The sequence below is a fragment of the Cnephaeus nilssonii genome (genome assembly GCF_951640355.1).
Source record: "Cnephaeus nilssonii genome assembly, chromosome: X".
Lineage (NCBI taxonomy): Eukaryota > Metazoa > Chordata > Mammalia > Chiroptera > Vespertilionidae > Cnephaeus > Cnephaeus nilssonii.
In genome coordinates this window covers 114,948,787-114,967,028 of record NC_137071.1, presented here as the reverse complement: position 1 = coordinate 114,967,028, position 18,242 = coordinate 114,948,787, and the positions used below count along the sequence as shown (strand labels likewise).

Here is an 18,242-nt window from a genome sequence, read left to right as displayed (position 1 = left end):
TCCTGCTCTGCTCATGCCTAACTGCCTACTCTATCAATATTATGTGATGAACTCAGCAATCAGTTTAAGTCTGGTATTTATTTTAGGTTTATTAAATCAGGGGTAAAGATTTCTGAGTCACACTGCTCTCCAACTTGAAAAGAAATCAATAAATCCTAGTTAATCGGCAGGCAACAGCCTAACCAGATTAAGTGTGTGAACTCTGGGCTGCCACAGCAGCTCAGTAAGCTTAATCTACAAGTGGATGATACAATAAAAAACCTGACTATTACGTATTTCTTTGCATGATGCTAAACCTATCATTTGGGTAAAAATAAAATAAATATCTATAAGAAGAGTTAATACATATTTCTAAGCTTCTTTCCTAGGGCTATAATTGCCTAGATATTAATCTTCTCATGGAAATGTCCTCCTTTAAATGTAATTGTTTATATATCAATAGACACTTGAAGCACAGAAATGTGCAATAATGTAATTTTAAAACTAATTCAATAGAAATAAAAAAGCTATGGTTTCTAATAAAGATTATAATCTGTTCCTCAATAGTTTAACCAGGCATCTCTTCACTCTGAATTTTAGCTTCTTCATCTGCAAAATGGGAATAATATAATCTCATCTCTGTGTTGAAAAGATAAATGAGAATAAATAAGGTTATTATAATGTTATAGTTGTTAACAATAAAAGGCATTTCAGATTTGTACGTAGCCTGCCATATTTAAAGGCAGCAATCTTCTGCTTACAAAAGACCCAAACAGCTGGTCAACTTAGAGGGAAAAATGATAGGTAATAGAATTTTTTAAAAGGTGGGGGGAGCTAAGATTTGCCACCTGAAATGTGCCTTTAGGGATATAGATTTTAAGCTAGCTATTAAAAGACTCTGGGAAAATCTTAGACCTTCCCTACTGCCTGCCTAAATGAATTCAGATAGAAAAACCCAGTTTAGGAAGAGTACCTTAGCATATTCACTTTAGCAAATACAGTAAAGCCTTGATTTAGCGGACCTCAATTTAACATACTTTGAATTTAACTGACAAAATTTCCAGTCCATAGGTCATATGTGAAAATTAATACCCTGTTAATTTTCAAATGCTTTTAACCGGGATTTACTTATAATTCAATTAACATGTTATTTTTTGTAATTCACTGTTATTTTAACAAATTTTAGCAAATAGGCCATATGTTGGGAAAAACACTGTAGTAATTTCACCAATATAAATATTACATACCCACAACTATAATCTACATATTTAAATCCAAAAGTCACTGCTTATAAACAATGTTCGGCGAATGATTAGCCTGTGATCACATGGCATCAAGTGAGGTAATAGGTTCCGTTGTCACATGGTGTGACTTTCTGCAGCAGTTTTAACCTGTGCCACCTATGTTCTGACATGCACTAAGCCATGCACCAGTGGTGCTTTTGTTTATTCCTGGTGACTGGTGAATGCACACATTTACTAGACCTATTCAGTAAAACTTAAAATTATAGTAATACATATAGAAAACTTTTCTGTGAAATTAAACTTTTCATACACACTTAATGTTAATTACACAAACGTGTCTACATAAGTAAAAACAGGTAAACTAATTTGTCAATTTTTTAACATACCCATTTGGAAAACCTGATTTATTATATAATGGACTTTCAGCTTTAACAGACATCCTCTTGCCCGAATTAGCCCATTATATCAAGGTTTTATTGTATAAATTACGTGTGACAGAAAGGGAAGATCCTAACAAAGTCTGTTAGACTTCCCTCTGTGTCCCATTTTTTTTTTCTGAGTAGCCCTTTAAGACTTCGATTAGCATAAGTTTCTTCTTTCTTATCAACCTGTGAATTGCCAACTTTCCCTCTGAAATCCCAGACCCCTGCTCCCCTTTTCTCCTTTGTCCAGAAAGGCACATAAACCTAAACTGCCTAATGCATTTCTGGTCACATATATTATGGCACCCCTGAATGTACATCCATAATAAATCTTGGGCATTTTCTCTGAGTAATATGTCTCATGCTAATTTGATTTTTAGCCCAATTAGAAGAACTTAGGAAATGGGAGGAAAGTTACTTTTTTCAGCTCCAACAGAGGCATACTATTTCTTTGCTTTTATATGGACCAGTGGTTTCCAACCTGAAGCTTTCTATCTCTACAACAGAATGGAAAACCTTGCTTGCTAACACACACTTAAATAATTATATAACTATTATTTAACCTTTGTTAAGTTATTCATTGAGAAACACTGATTTAGCAATAAATAAAAACAAAAATTTAGATTTTTAGCTGGAACCACCATTTTCCAGTAATTTGACAAAATAACCAACATAAAGGGAAAGAGGAGAGGCACCCGCCATATGTTCTCTAGGCCTTTTAGAAAACAGGGAGTTGTTCCCTTGGCCACATACATATGAATCTACAAGAAAGATGATATTGTGGACATCAAGGGAATGGGCCCTGTTCAAAAAGGAATGCCCCACAAATATTCCCATGGCAAAACTAGAAGAGTCTACAATGTCACCCAGCATGCAGTGGGCATTGTTGTGAACAAGCAAGTTACGGGCAAGATTCTTGTCAAGAGAATTAATGTACATATTGAGCATATTAAGCAATCCAAGAGCCGAGATAGCTTCCTGAAACATGTGAAGGAAAATGATCATAAAAAGAAGGAAGCCAAAGAGAAAGGTACCTTGGTTCAACTGAAGAGTCAGCCTGCTCCGCCCAGAGCAACACACTTTGTGAGAACCAATGGAAAGGAGCCTGAGCTGCTGGAACCCATTCCCTATGGATTCATGGCATGAAAAGTGGGAAAAAATAAAAGACCTCTGTATTGTTTTTTTTAAAAAAAAAAGAAAAAGGAAAATTTTAATGGGTAGCTTGATTCAATACTTGACTTTTTACTGATTGGTTTTGACATCTCATAGACCACTGATTCTTAACTGGGGACCTTGTTCTCTAGGGGTGGATTTCAAAATCTCCAGAGCAATGTTATATGGAGTGTAACTTGAAACAGCATACTTACTACCATAAAATATTTTATATTTTAAAAATGGAAAAGATAAAATATTTTCATAAAAGAATCTATAGAAAAAACCTCTCAATGGAGTTCAGGGACATACGTTTTTATGCTTTTTAAAAGGAGATATGTGTTTGAATAGGTTAAAATAGAGCATGGAATGTTTAGCCACAGCTCCCAAAATGCTCTAGGGCAGGGGTCCTCAAACTACGGCCCGCGGGCCACATGCGGCCTGCCGAGGACATTTATCTGGCCCACCAGGTGTTTTTGCCGCCACTGCCTGTCCTGCTTAGCAGCCAACTTAGCAGTGTGCATAGGAATTTGTTCATAGTTTTTTTTTAAACTATAGTCCGGCCCTCTGAGGGACAGTGAACTGGCCCCCTGTTTAAAACGTTTGAGGACCCCTGCTCTAGAGGAAGGTTTCTGTTATGCCTGAATAAGTAATCTGTTAGCAGGTTATGCAAATTGTCAACATTAGCAACTGGTCCACAGTTAGTGCACAGAACATTCACTAACATACAGTAAAGGGATGGTGAGCCAAAGCAAAGCAAAGCAATCACCACAACTATTAAAACCAAACAATAAAGAGTAAGCTGTCAAAAAGCAAATCAAGATAGTCTTGGGTGTTTTGTATGAAAGATAATGTAGGATTGTCAGATTTAGCAAATAATTCACACTTAGGACATACTTAAACTAAAAAATATATTAATTTTCTATCTGAAGTTAACATTTAACTGGGCATCTTGTATTTTATCTGGCAACACTTAGTGAAACCTTGCCTCCAGCACATCAATAAGATAACACTTCCCAAAGAATTATGCAATATATCATAGGAGGATATATGTAATATATCAGAGCAAGCAATTCAACTTGATCATTTATTCAGAAAGTGTTCTTGCTCCCAGTGCTGCCCAATAGCTCCTTAATGAGAAATGACTATGCTAGCGCCCTGGCTGGTGTGGCTCAGTTGGTTGGAGCATTATCCCCTACACCAAAAGGTGGCAGGTTCAATCCTGGTCAGGGCACATACCCAGGTTGTGGGTTCAATCCCTGGGAGGCAACTGATCAATAGATGTTTCTTACACTGATGTCCCCCCTCATTTCTTCTCCCCTCCAAAAAAGGCTGTATTGGCTGTCACTGCTCAGATTCAACCTCTGGTAGGAACAGCAAATAAAAACTACCCTTTATGGAGAAAACATTATTAACCTTTGAGGGGAAGCAAACCCCAAAAGTTTGGTATATTAATTATTTTAATGTGGTTATTTTTAAGAAACAAAGGACTCAGAAAGAGCCTTTGACCTACCATTCCCCTTACCTGTATAAAGGGAATCAGATAGTAAAGCATGAAGGGAGCTATCACTGTAGCATATGAACTAAGTATTGCAGACAGGACAGAACCTGCAGTCTGTTAGATTCCCCATTGTTTCTGGGTGAACCTGCAAGAATTTGATTACCAAATTTTGTCTTTTATTTTTTTATCCTCACCTGAGGATATTTTTTCCACTGATTTCTAGAAACAGTAGAAGGGAGGAGAAGGAGATAGAGAGAAACATCAATGTCAGAGAGACACATGGATCAGTTGCCACCTGTGTACGAACCACGACCAGGCCAGGGATCAAACCAGATACCCTTTGGCCCAAGGGCTGATACTCTAACCACAGAGCAAACCTGCCAGCGCTGATTACCAATTTTTTGTTCTTTCTTATCTATCTGTGAATTGCCTACTTTCCCTTTTAAGTCCCAGACCCCTGCCTCCCACCCCTTAGTCAAAAATGGTATATAAAACTCAACTGCTTAATATGTCCCTTGGTCTTATGTTCTTATGATACCCATATGGTCATTTTCTTCTGTTAATATGTCTCATGTTAATTTTATTAGTCTAGCCAGAAGAACTTAGAAAGGAAGAAAGAAAATTATTTTTATCTCCCCACATCTTTAAAGCTTGACATACATGCTTTGATATAGTATCTATACTTTCCTTATTTTGAGAGTTCAGCCTTTTATTGGGTCATAGCCTAAATAGCCATTCATCTACTCAACCCAAGTTATTGGAAGTTAGGATTGAGGCAGCAAGGTAAATGAATTATAGGAAAGGGCAGTGAGTAGGCTAGGATTCAAGGGACCAGAGTTCTCTTTCCTTTTCTGCCATGAACTGATTATGTGACCATGTAAAATTCATTGCACCTCTTTTGGTGTCATGATCCAAAAGAGTAAAATTAATAAGTTAAACTAGTGATTTACTCATCAATTGTTTACTGAGCACCTTTTAAACCCTAGAACCAGAACTAAAGAGTTGATATACTCCTATCAAGGGACTCATGTGCCACTTTTTTCTATATTTGAATATTCCACCATTTGGATTTTGAAATGATTTTTCAGGTCTTATTTGGAGAGAAGAATCTCTAAAATTCACCATGTTACTTATCCAAACTTCCCCAAATTCTTTGTAAAAGTTTGAGTAATTTAAAGATTAAAAGCATACTGTTTTCATTGGTAAATTTCATAACTCCTTTTTCAAAGTTAATATTAACCCATCTAAAAAGAACAAAATTACAAACCTTAGGGATGATGAAACTGGAATATTTAAGTTTGTAACCTATTCTTTTTTTTTCTTTATTGATTAAGGTATTACATATGTGTCCTTATCCCCCATTGCCCACCCATCCCCACTCATGTCCTCATCCCCCTGTAACCTATTCTTAAAGTAATTTTAGAGTGCAGATAATCTTTTGAATATTCTTTGAGTAAGAATTACTTGAGTTATAGGTCACATGTAAAGCAGTTTAAAGGACTTATTGACAAACACATTCCTACAGACTAATATGAGTGAACAGTTCTTAGCTTGTCAGTTCAGCTTGGATGAAAACATACAATTAACAGATTGAACAAGCAATATAGATGTTTCCCATCAACCTTTGACAAATGAAAGGTAAGCAGAGCTGTGTGCCTCTCATAAAGTGCTGACTTTGTTATGCTGAGGCTTGTGTTATATTGAAAATGCTTTACATCTGTGAATGGAAAATGAAAATTCTGTCATCCATAGCCAAATGTATTTTGCACATAAGATGATGTGCACTACTTTACTATGGACACAAAGTCTATGAGTACCCCACAAACCCAGGCCATTGGAGGTGGGCATTTTAGCATTAGTACCAGGGCAGCTCATAAACAAAAACAAAGCAAAAAATAAACCAAACAAACCCCTACCAAACTGTAAATTTACATTATGACTAATTATATGTTCAAAGAACAATTCCCCTTTAAAAAATAAACCAATAACAATGTTCATATTTACCCACATGGGTAATCATGTGTGATAGTATATAAAATCAATCATATCCTCTCTTTAGATCCTAACCTGTCATGAAATTTCAGATGGAAAACTTCATTCTCATTACTGTTCCTATAGTAGCACATATTAAGCAATCTTAATCAGACAGAAATATGGTTTCTGCTGCAGATACGAATTAGTATTCAAACTCATCATTACAGGTATAGCTTAAGGTAGAATGGTATAATAAAATGAGCAATTTGGAAATCTGCAACAAAACATCTTGGCTTCAAGGCCCTAGCTCCACAATTACTAAACTGTTCTCTGAGTGGCTTTAAACCATCTACTGGCTCTCTCCCTGAAACCCAAGTCTTCTTTTTCATAAAACGGGAATATATTAGTACCCACCCAACATGAGATTCAAATGGAATATGGGTGAAAACATCTCTTAACATCTAAGTGTTCTAAAATGTTAATTATATCAACAATAACGATAGTAATAAATCCATCTCATAATTGTCCCTCATAGATGTTTCCAAGTATTGATTAGAAAACAGGGGTTGGGTTTTGATGTTGAACAGAACCAAATCATCTCTGGAATAAAATCTGCCTACATACTAAGGTTAATTTCACACATTTGGATACATCTTCTCTAAGAAATGCCCATGATCTACTCCTCATCATTCAGTTCTCAGAATCAAAAGCTGCCTCCTCAGGGAGGCCCACCTTGAACACAGTATCTAGAGTAGTGCTTCTTATTTCCATCTCTATAGAATTGCTTTATTTTATTACATGGAATACGTCACTACCTGAAATTATTTTAATACTAGCGTTCCCATTGCAGGAAAAATCCTGCAATAGGGTTTCCTACTGCACTCTACCCCGCCCCGCCTGCTCTCCTCCCTTCTTCCCTGCCCCGCCTTCTCTGCCAGCCAGCCTGCTTTTCTCCCTTCTCCCCTGGCCCCGCCTCCACTCCTCCCTTCTCCTCCCCCCAGCTTGCTTGCTTCTCCGCAGCTTTGCTCCCTTCTGCAGCTCTTGGCTTCTTTCTAAGCTGTCTTGATATGCAAATTAGCCACCATCTTTGTTGGTGTAATTTGCATACTCATCCTGATTGGTTGGCGGGCGTGGCTTGGGCATAGCAAAGGTGCGGTCAATTTGCATATTTGTCTATTATTAGGTAGGATAATTATCATCTATATTACCCCACAAGAATGTGAGCTCCAAGAAGGCAGAGAATTTATTGGTCCTGTCTACATGTTTACCTCTGTATTCCCAGTGATTACACAAGTACTTGGCACATAGAAGATTTCATAAATATTTACTAAATGAACAAGAGAATGGATTTGCTAACTCCTTGAAGCAATATAAATGATTTTTTTTTTTTTTTTGGATCAAGAAAGTAGGCTTCTGGCCTGTCATTTACTAGGTACGAATTTTTCCAAACTTGTTCCCTAGAGGGATTTTTTTTTTATAAATGCAATGCCCAGGTGTTTGTGTTTTTTTTTTTTTGGAGGGGGGTTTCTTAGTCAAATGCTTCAAAATTCAAGTTAATTCTCAAGGTGAGTAATTAGGATAAAACTTAATTCTTCAGATGAATTCTAAAGAATTATTTCTCCAGAAGCCATTGGGCTGCATTTAAATCACCATTTCACTTTGGAGTCTGAATGATACAATTTATAAATCCCCATGAATCAAATTAACTAGATAACTGCCAAAATGTAATCCCATTCGGAGAGTGAAATACCTGGTTTTATTGTCTACATTATTTAAATGAACTCCATTATTTAAACTTCACTTCCATTTGTGCTGTTTTAAGATAGCCTGTGTTGTGAGCTTTTAGCTCTAAAAATAGATGTAATCCTAAAATTTGCTCAATTTTCTTTAGATTATTCAAAATTTGAAATGTCATTCTTTTCCCCTTCTTCCATGAATTTATACTCCACACATTTATCCCACAGGAATATAAACATCTCACCAAGGCTTTACGTTATAATTATAAGGAAAGTACCAACAAAGTTTTCTATATGGTTCATTATTAATAAAATGTAACTTTGGTTAATGTTATGTAAATTTTAAGGTCATTAAAGTTTTTGCCTTTGAAAACTGTTTTATGGTCTTGTAAGATTTCTTGGGCTATTTGTAAGTCTGTCTAATAAAAATTCATCCCAGGGGATTATACACATGAATTAAAGACAAATAATTCTTTTCCCTGGGCTTCTTACCAGGTTTTAGGTTCAACTCCTATATCATTCATCCTTTTCTTTCCAGTGAAGACTTTTACATTTTCATTTTAGTTCTCATTCTTTAAACATCTGGCTACAGCTCTACCTGCAGTTTTCTATGAATGTGGACAATTATGGTAGGAGTTATTGTTCTATTCTGGTGCATTAGCACCTGTTACCATTATAAGGCCTGCAAGCAAATAGCTCTGAAATAATAGCAACAGATTTAGAAATGAAAGTCACAATGCCTTTGTGCTTATATAGCACCATTTCCCCCCTAGTAGGTTTATGAAAACCATTTCATCAATCCTCTAAGTAAGGGGTTGGCAAATTTTCTGTAAAAAGCCAGATAGTAAAATTTTAGACTTAGTATGTCATATAGAATGTGTCATAACTACACAAAAAGCAGGATGTAAGTAAAGGACATGGCTGTGTTTCAATAATGCTCAGTTTATGGGCACAAAAATTGGAATTTAATATAATTTTCACATGCCACGAAATACTATTCTTCTTTAGTTTTTTGTTTTTGTTTCATCCATTCAAACATGTAAAAATCATTCTTAGTTCACAAACCATACATAAACAAGAGGCAGGCTGCATTTGGCTGCGGGTCACAGTTTTCCAACCCCTGATCTAAGCTGTCCCATGATACTGTACATGGCAGAAATCATCATCCCATTTTCCTCTGATGATGACAAATACAACACTAAAAAGTTGAGGAAGTTATAGCAAGTTCAGAAGAATTTATGGCCATTCATTCTTTCACTCAGCAAATTATTTCTTGAGTGCCTATTTGGCTATAAATGAATGTTGATGAATCCTTGTGTTAACATGTCCTCCAAAAATTCAGATATCAATATGTGCCTCATGCCTGCAGGTCAAATAATTTCCTACACAAGGAGAAAGGCCTTGCTTTAGCACTTAGTGACTGTACACCCAGTGGCTACAAGACTTGTAGCGATTTTTCAAAGAAACTAAAACTATAAGGAAAAATAAAACCTGATCCTTACACCTTTCAGTCCTATTCATACTGACCTGATTTAGTGTCCCTATCCAAAGAGAGAAGCAAAATCAAAACATAAACAACAAAAACAAGCAGAATGGTATTCAGAGTTCAGTAAAATTAGGCTGAAAACAACATGGAAACTTCCAGGTCAAAATGTATAAAATATATAATGTACTTTTAGGTTAATTCCTCAGAGAATCAGGTGGCATTATGATATGGGGGCCAAGTAGCAAAATTATTATTATAAATAGTTGCTTGGTCCTTGGTTTTAGAAACTTCAATAATAGCCCAGTGCTCTATAACTCCAGCCTCAAATATGACACATAATGAACCTTTTAAAGAGCATTTCTATTACTACAATATTACTTTTAAAATATTAACTTAGCACCCCAAACATCAAGGGGGCTAGTTAATTGAGAGCAAGGCAGTTCCTACTAAGACAGACCACTTGAGGTATGAGTTAAAGTGTAATTGATTATATATTTGAGAAACTCAGGTCTACATAAAATATGTGTATATTCTCTATTAATCCCCATGAAATACTATTTTTTTTTTTGCCATTTCAAATGAGTTGGTTTAATTCCAGGCAGGGCAGAATTCCAGATAGAACAAAGACTAAAGAACACACTTTGACAGGATTCAGGGCTGGGTTTACTCACCTCACAGCTAAGGGTGGAATGGCAGAATGAGACCTGAAGAGATGAGATAATGCATGATTATTATGATTTTTCATGTTTATTGTTGAGATTATTACAGATGTTCCTCTTTTTTTCCCATCTTTAGCTCCCTCTACTCAGTTCCCACCCCACCACAGGCCTTTGCCACCCTCTTATCTGTGTCCATAGGTACCGCATACATGCATATAAGATCTTTGTGCAATCTCTTCCCGCACCCCCCCCACACCTCCTTCTCTCTGAGAATTGTCAGTCTGTTACATTTCCATGCCCCTGATTCTATTCCATTCACCAGTTTATTCTATTCATCAGATTTTTTATTCATTTGATTTTTATATTCACTTGTTGATAGATATGTATTTGTTGTTCATAATACTTATCTTTACCTTTTTCTTCTTCTTCCTCTTCTTAAAGAATGCCTTTCAGCATTTCATATAATACTGGTTTGGCGGTGATGAACTCCTTTAGCTTTTTCTTGTCTGTGAAGCTCTTTATCTCACCTGCAGTTCTAAATGATAGCTTTTCTGGGTATTCTCGGTTGTAGGTTCTTGCTATTCATCACTTTGAATATTTCTAGCCACTCCCTTCTGACCTGCATAGTTTCTGTTGAGAAATCAGCTGACAGTAGTATGGGTACTCCCTTGTAGGTAACTAACTGGTTTTTGTTTTGTTTTTTTCTTGCTGCTTTTAAGATTCTCTCTTTGTGTTTTGCCCTTGGCATTTTAATTATGATGTGTCTTGGTGTGGTCCTCTTTGGATTCCTCATTTGGGGTTCTCTGCACTTCCGGGACCTGTAACTCTATTTCTTTCACCAGGTAGGGAAAGTTTTCTGTCATTATTTCTTCAAATAGGTTTTCAATATCTTGCTCTCTCTCTTCTTCTGGCAGCCCCATAATTGGAATGTTGGTATGCTTGAAGTTGTCTCAGAGGCTCCTTACACTATCTTCATATTTTTGGATTCTTTTTTCTTTTTGCTCTTCCAGTTGGGAGTTTTTTGCTTCTTTGTACTTCAAATCTTTGACTTTATTCTTGGGATTCTCTAGTCTACTGTTGAATTTCTGTATATTATTTTTTATTTCAGTCGGTGTATGCTTAATTTCTGACTGGTCCTTTTCAATTTTTTTGGCATTCTCACTAAGATCCTTGAAGGTCTCACTAAGTTCCTCAGAGGTTTCTAGAAGATTCTTGAGTAACCTTATAAATGGTTTTGAACTCTATATCCAGTAGTTTGATTTCTTTCATTCGTGACATGTTTCTTTGTCTCCGCATTTTTGCTGCTTCCCTGTGTTTATTTCTATGAATTGGGTAGAGCTGCTAAGTCTCCTTGAGTTGCTAGAGTGGCCTTGTGTGCTAGGTGTCCTATAGGGCCCAGTGGCTAAGCCTCCCCATTCACCTAAGGTGAACATTCTTGGTGCACCCCTTTGTGGGCTGTGTGCACAGTCTTGTTGTAGTTGAGCCTTGATTGGTGAGAGGAATTAGCCTCCAGGCCAATTGGCTGTGGGGACCAACTGTGACTACAGTGGGAGCACTGCTGTGCAGGAGACACCCTTATGGAGTAGGACCTGCTTCAGTGGGACTTTGGTGCCTACTGAATCTGCCCCTTGAGTGTGTCACTTATGGATGTGAAGAGTTGTAATCTGGGTGGTCTCACTCTGACCACTGGATACACTGGCTCTTGGATCTCCAAGGAGGTGCAAAGTCAGCCACTGCCTGGGGCCACCCAGCAGGAACTACAGAGAGATCTGCAAATTCCTCCTCTTTGTATCGGGTTTGGAAGTGCCCAGACAAGGCCCACCTATGAAGCAAGGTAGGCTGGTGCTGATGCCTGGTCTTGGGCCTTTTATTAATAGGTTTGGGGTTCCCTGACCCAGCTGCAACTTGTTTGACTGGTTTTAGCCTGATAAAGGACAGGCCATTCATATGCAAATGCTGCTATGCACAGCTTGGGTGAGGTTGTAAAATGGGCGGGGTTGGGTCTCAAGGAATCACCAAGGTGGAGCAAACAGAAATGGTTGCCAGTCAGCCCTGCTACTGGGGAGGTCCCAGCACAGGAACAATGATCCCTGCGAGCACCTCTGTCTAGAAGAAAGCCTCCTCCAAGTTCTTGCCCTGATTCTAGACAGTCCAGTTTCTCCTTGTATGCGTCCGGGTCCGCCAGAGCCTTGCCCACCACTGGAGCTCAGAGGAAGCAGGAGCTTGTAAGTTCAGTTCATGGTGCTGGCCTTTTAATGGGAGCAACTGGGTCTCCATCAGCCTCTATGTCACTGAGCCCCAATCCACAATTGTTTTTACAGTCTGTAGTTCTTACTACCCGTAGGGACTTCTTTACCCAGCTCTGGGACCCTGGGCTGGGGGTCTGGTGTGGGGCTGGAACTCCTTGCTCCTCCAAGTGGCCATGGCAGAGGCAATCTCCCTCCTGATTAAAAAAGTGGTACACCCGGGTGCTGGACCAGCCCGTTCTGTGCCTCCACACTTCCTACCAGTCTCAATGTGCTTTCTTCTTTACCTCTCTAGTTGTAGTACTTCCACTCAGCCAGCTTTCCCAAGGTTCTGGATTATATTTGTTCTGTATTTTAGTTGTAATTTTGATGTGGTTGTGGGAGGCAGTAAGTACAGGCGTTTACCTATGCTGCCATCTTGGTTCCTCTCTATTATGATTTTTTTTACAAAAGTTTATTCTTCAATGTACAACAGGCTCCAAGACAACACTTCATTCTAGCTATAGATGGCAAGAGATGTTATAACAGGGAATCTAGATGTTAAAACAAGAATGGAATTAAGGATCACCATTGTCCCAGGCACAAGGAATACCTCACTTTTTGCCAGATTTCTTCATTCCACCTGTGGCCAGGGGGCCCTTCCCTGCTGCCTTCTCTTTTAGCTCCTCAGATTCTGCTTTTCTTTTTGCTTCTGCTTGAATCCCTTACTTCCTAGGGAGAAGCAGAGTGGGTTCACTCTAGGCTGGTTTCCCAGTCACTCTGTGCCTGCTGACACCTCCACGCCACTCTCACCTAGTCCATCTCCTTGGCCTGCTTCTTGGGCTGGTTCAGGGCTGCTTCTTGCCACCTTTGCAGCTGGACATGGCTCCTCAACAAATACAATTTAATTTGATAATCCTTTTTCATTTATCTTTCTTATGTTCAGTTATTATCCTTCTTAATGTAGATTTATTAAAAAATCATATAGTCTGCATAATGAGTGTGTAGAAATAATATGCATTAAAGGATTAAAGGAACAAAGTGGTCCAATAAGCTTTGGGCCATATCAATTCTGAAAGCCACAAGTATCAAGCTGTGTAATCCAGCATTTGATTAAGTTTTAGGTATAGACATGTACTGACATTATAGTTAGAAGATGACCACAGTCTTATGATTCCTTATAAAGTAGACAGTTTAAGACTCTGGAGTAAATAATGATCCAGAAGAGTAATTCTAGATAATGATGGATGATGACATACATACAATTTTACTGATCAGCTTATGCCTCATGTATAAGGACAGAAGAACCAAAAAAATTCAGTGGATGGGTCAGTGCTATAAATAATGCTCCAGGATGGTTTGGTACAAGGCATGTAGTCATTATTCTAAGTCTTGGATGCATTCTTCAAAGCCTAGCCTTTAAGCCATGACCTATACTACTCGTATTATCCATTACAATATGCTTAGAATAATGCAGTTAGTGGGATGTATTATTCTCATCTAATTACCACCAATATACTGTACTTTACCAAGTGTAGGAAAGATCTTTAAATTTTTAGCTGTTTTTGCAGTGGAGTAGTGAGCTTTCACTAAATCTCCTGATAAGCCCTAAGAATGCAGTGTCCTGCCAATTCCCCATGGATTAATTCTGTTTGGCCTCATGCTTCACTGTTATTTGAGTGAGCTAGTTATCAACAGGCAGCATTACCTTCACTTTTATACTGAAATGTTGAATTTTTTAAAAAGTGATATTGAGACTACTCAATGTAAAGCAAAATTATTATTTTATTTGGGAATAATGACTTCTGAAGAGTCAAAAATACAGAGGACAGTTTTGCTGTTAGTACAGTGATGCATGACTATAAAGCAAAGATGAATTTTCAAGATTGCATGAAGGAGGGCGTTTAGTTAAAATAAAAGGTTAATTGAGACCATAAGTACACATACTGTTGTTTGAAGGCTGGAAAGTGAGGATGTTATGTCAGTTTTTGAATTTTACAGGAGTAAATGTTTTTGGCACTATGAAAGATACTGAAAGTCAAAATGACTCATCCCTCTACGCTAAATAAATAGAAATTCATAAAAAGAAAAAAGTTGAATTCAAAGACAAGATTAACATCTCCTTGGACTAGGAACAGAAGAGAAACTGCAAAGCAGTGTGAAGCCAATGATATGCAGAGTTCTGAGTCTAGAAGCATGCAGTGCTACCCCAGACTTCAGTTACAGGGGCGTGTCAGTAATAAAAGAGCTCAGAAGCAAGCAAGGTGGAGAGCCAAGGGCCCTGAGGACAGGAATCCTGAACAGGGTTACAGATTTATAAGAGACTTCTGACCTACGTAGAAAAGGAACAAGGAAGGCGCAGGATTCCACTTCAACAATGAGCTAGGGACCCAAAAATACAATATGGGCACTAAAAACTCAACACAAAAATGACAATCCTAAACCCCCAGGTACATGACAACTTTAAAAGCACTGCTAAATACCTCTTGAGTTAAAGATGAAATCCCTATGGAAATTTTATAAATACATGTAGAACTTAGAGAATAAAAGTACACACTGCATATTAACATTTGTGGGGTACACCTGAAGGTATATAATGAGGGAGACAGATAGTATTAAATGCCTGTATTAACTATAAGGAAGGTGGAAAAATAAGTGAGTTCAATATATATTTCAAGAAGTTACAAAAATAGCCGAAACCGGTTTGGCTCAGTGGATGGAGCGTCGGCCTGTGGACTCAGGGGTCCTGGGTTCGGTTCCGGTCAAGGGCATGTACCTTGGTTGCGGGCACATCCCCAGTGGGGGGTGTGCAGGAGGCGGCTGATCGATGTTTCTCTCTCATCGATGTTTCTGGCTCTCTATCCCTCTCCCTTCCTCTCTGTAAAAAATCAATGAAATATATTTAAAAAAAAAGAAGTTAGAAAAATAACCTCAGACTAACTTAAAAAGTAAAAGGAAGGAAAAATAAAAATAAGCAGAGAAATTATTGCAATGAAGAAAAAAGGCAGAGAAAGGTACTATAAAAGTAAACACTGGCTAATTTTTTTTTAAATTATAAAATAAACAATTGGCATAACTGATAAAAAAGAGAAAAGAAAAAATAAAACTAAAAAGAGAAAATACAGTTACAATAAAAACTACAAAAAACAAAAAATATAACTTAAAATATTTATGCAAATAAAAACCAAGTAAAGAAATAAAACATTAAAAATGAACAATCACCATTAAACAAATGTAATGTGTAATCAAAAGTCTCTGACTTTAAGATACAACAGGTTCATAAAATTTCAAATGCACAATTTATCAGACTTTTAAGGAGTTAGATAACCTCTGTCTCTATAAACTGTTTCAGAGACTTAAAAGAGAGGGAAAACTATTCAACTCATTCACTGAGGCTTGTATAGCCATGACACAAAAACCTCACAAGGGCAATTTGAGAAAGGAGAATTGCAGACCAATCTTACTCATGAAAAAATCCTTTAAAAATATTGAACCCAATCCAGGGATGTGTAAAACAATAATAAATTATGGCCAAGCTGAGTTTATCCAAGAAATGAAAGGCTGGTTTAAGATTATAACAATTAAAGTTAATTAAACAAATTACAAACTAAAGAAGCAAAAACATGTGAATAAACACAGAAATAACAGTTAACACAAATTAAGGTTTATATTTAAAAACCTTTATATATATATAGCAAATTAGGAACACAGCAGTAGTCTCTCTGACTTCTTAAAGGGTATCTATTAAAAACCTGCAGTAAACATAATAATCAATGGTATAATTTTAGAAGTGTTCCCATTACAGTCAGGACAAACACACCAACTCTTACCACTTCTATTTAACATATTAATGGACATCCTAGAAAATGTAATAAAACAAAGAAAATAAATCAGGTATATAAATGGAAAGGATGAGTCAAAACTGTTATTATTTCCAAAGATATAACTACATAGAAAAATCCAAGAGTGAATACAAACTATTAGAACAAGAAAGTTTAGCAAGGTTGCTAGAACAAAATCAATATACTAAATTCAATAGCAAAACTCTATACAAGTAATAACCAATTAGATAATTCAATAAAAAAATACGATTCAATTTGTAGTATTAACAAAAGCCAAAAAGAACCTAAGGATAAAATCTAGCAAAAGTTATGCAAAACATTTATGGAGTAAGCTACAAAAATTATTGAATGCCATAAAAAAGTATAATGACTGGAGAGATAAAATATGTTCAGGAATTACAGGGCTATAATCATAAAGATATGACTTGCACTATAATTAATTTATAAATTTAATGCACTGTCAATCAAAGACACAAGAAACAAACTGAAAACAAGTAGCAAACTTGGAGACAACAACTGCAAAGATCATAACTACAAAAATTGGTATCCATATTTCATTAAAAAAACAACACACAACTAATCAAAAAGTAGAAAAATGAACAAATGATACCAACAGGCAATTCTCAGACAAGGAAATCTGAATGGACAATAGACATATGAAAAAGCTCTTTCTCACAAATAATTCATAGCTTATAAATTATGTCAGTGAGGGTTCATAACATGCATGCAGACTGACAAGAATTTAACAATAGCAAATATAGAGAATCAGGAATTTCATGCACTGATGGTGGGAGTCCCATATCATGTACTTTGGAGAGCAATTTGACAGTACTTAGCAAAGTTGAGGATATTCATCCTCTTTGATACAGAAATTCCATTTTTAGGTATATATTCTGAAGTACTTTCTCACACAAACACACACAGAAATACTCATGAGAATGTTTACTGAAGTACTGTTTACAAAATTAAATTTGGGGAATAGTCTAAATGTCCATTAACAGGGGAGGATAAGTATATTCATCTAATAGGCAATGAAAAGAATTACACAAAGCCTCACATACCAGCAAAGTTAAATCACAGAAACAATGTTAAGAGATAAAAGAACACTGAAGAAGAATCTATATTTAAGGAAAACCTATTTGTGTGCTGTAAAAAATAATAATAAAGCATAAAAGGGAATGATAAATATCAAATTCAGTATACTGGTTACATCTGAGAGTTAAATTTGAGAGGAAGAGAAATGGGATGGGGAAATAAGAAGTTTCAATTTTGTCTGTAATGTTTTAAAGCCTAAAAATGAATCTACAGAAAATATAGTAGCATAGATTTGAGCTGAATACAAGAGTGATGAGTATGTATTTGCTATGTGAAATCCCTGTTCACTTAACATATTTCATCATTAATAAAAATATCCTATATAATGAAGACATAATATGCAAATTGACTATTACTCCAACACACAAGATTGCCGCCTCATGTGGTCAAAGTTGGCTGCCCCCATGTGGACACAAGATGGCCACCATAAGATGGCCAGCAGGGGAGGGCAGTTGTGGGCGATCAGGCCAGCAGGGGAGGGCAGTTTGGAGGGACCAGGCCTGCAAGGGAGGGCAGTTGGGGGTGATCAGGCCTGCAGGGGAGGGCAGTTGGGGGTGATCAGGCCTGCAGGGGAGGGCAGTTAGGGGTGACTGGGCTGGCAGAGGAGGGCAGTTGGGGACAACCAGGCCTGCAGGGGAGGGCAGTTGGGGGCAACCAGGCCAGCAGGGAAGGGCAGTGAGGGGTGACCAGATCTGCAGGGGAGGGCAGTTGGGGGTGACCAGGCCAGCAGGGGAGGGCAGTTATGGGAGACCAGGCTGGCAAGGGAGGGCAGTTAGGGGAAATAGGGCCAGCAGGGGACCAGTTAGGCATTGATCAGGCTGGCAGGGGAGTGGTTAGGGGGTGATCAGGCTGGCAGGCAGAAGTGATTAGGGGCAATCAGGCAGGCAGGCAGGTGAGCAGTTGGGAGCCAGTAGTCCTGGATTGTGA

General features: G+C 37.5%; 2 pseudogenes across 2 annotated transcripts; one reads left to right on the top strand and one right to left on the bottom strand.

The window, feature by feature from the left end:
- Positions 1–2,299: 2,299 nt before the first annotated feature.
- On the top strand, positions 2,300–2,791 carry LOC307095425 (large ribosomal subunit protein eL21-like; annotated as a pseudogene). Its single transcript has one exon. The product of its transcript is annotated as a large ribosomal subunit protein eL21-like (transcript).
- Positions 2,792–12,992: 10,201 nt separating this feature from the next.
- Positions 12,993–13,262, bottom strand: LOC307095189 (translation machinery-associated protein 7-like; annotated as a pseudogene). Its single transcript has 2 exons — positions 13,192–13,262; positions 12,993–13,110 (listed from the first exon to the last, which is right to left on the bottom strand). The product of its transcript is annotated as a translation machinery-associated protein 7-like (transcript).
- Between the last annotated feature and the right edge of the window lie 4,980 nt (positions 13,263–18,242).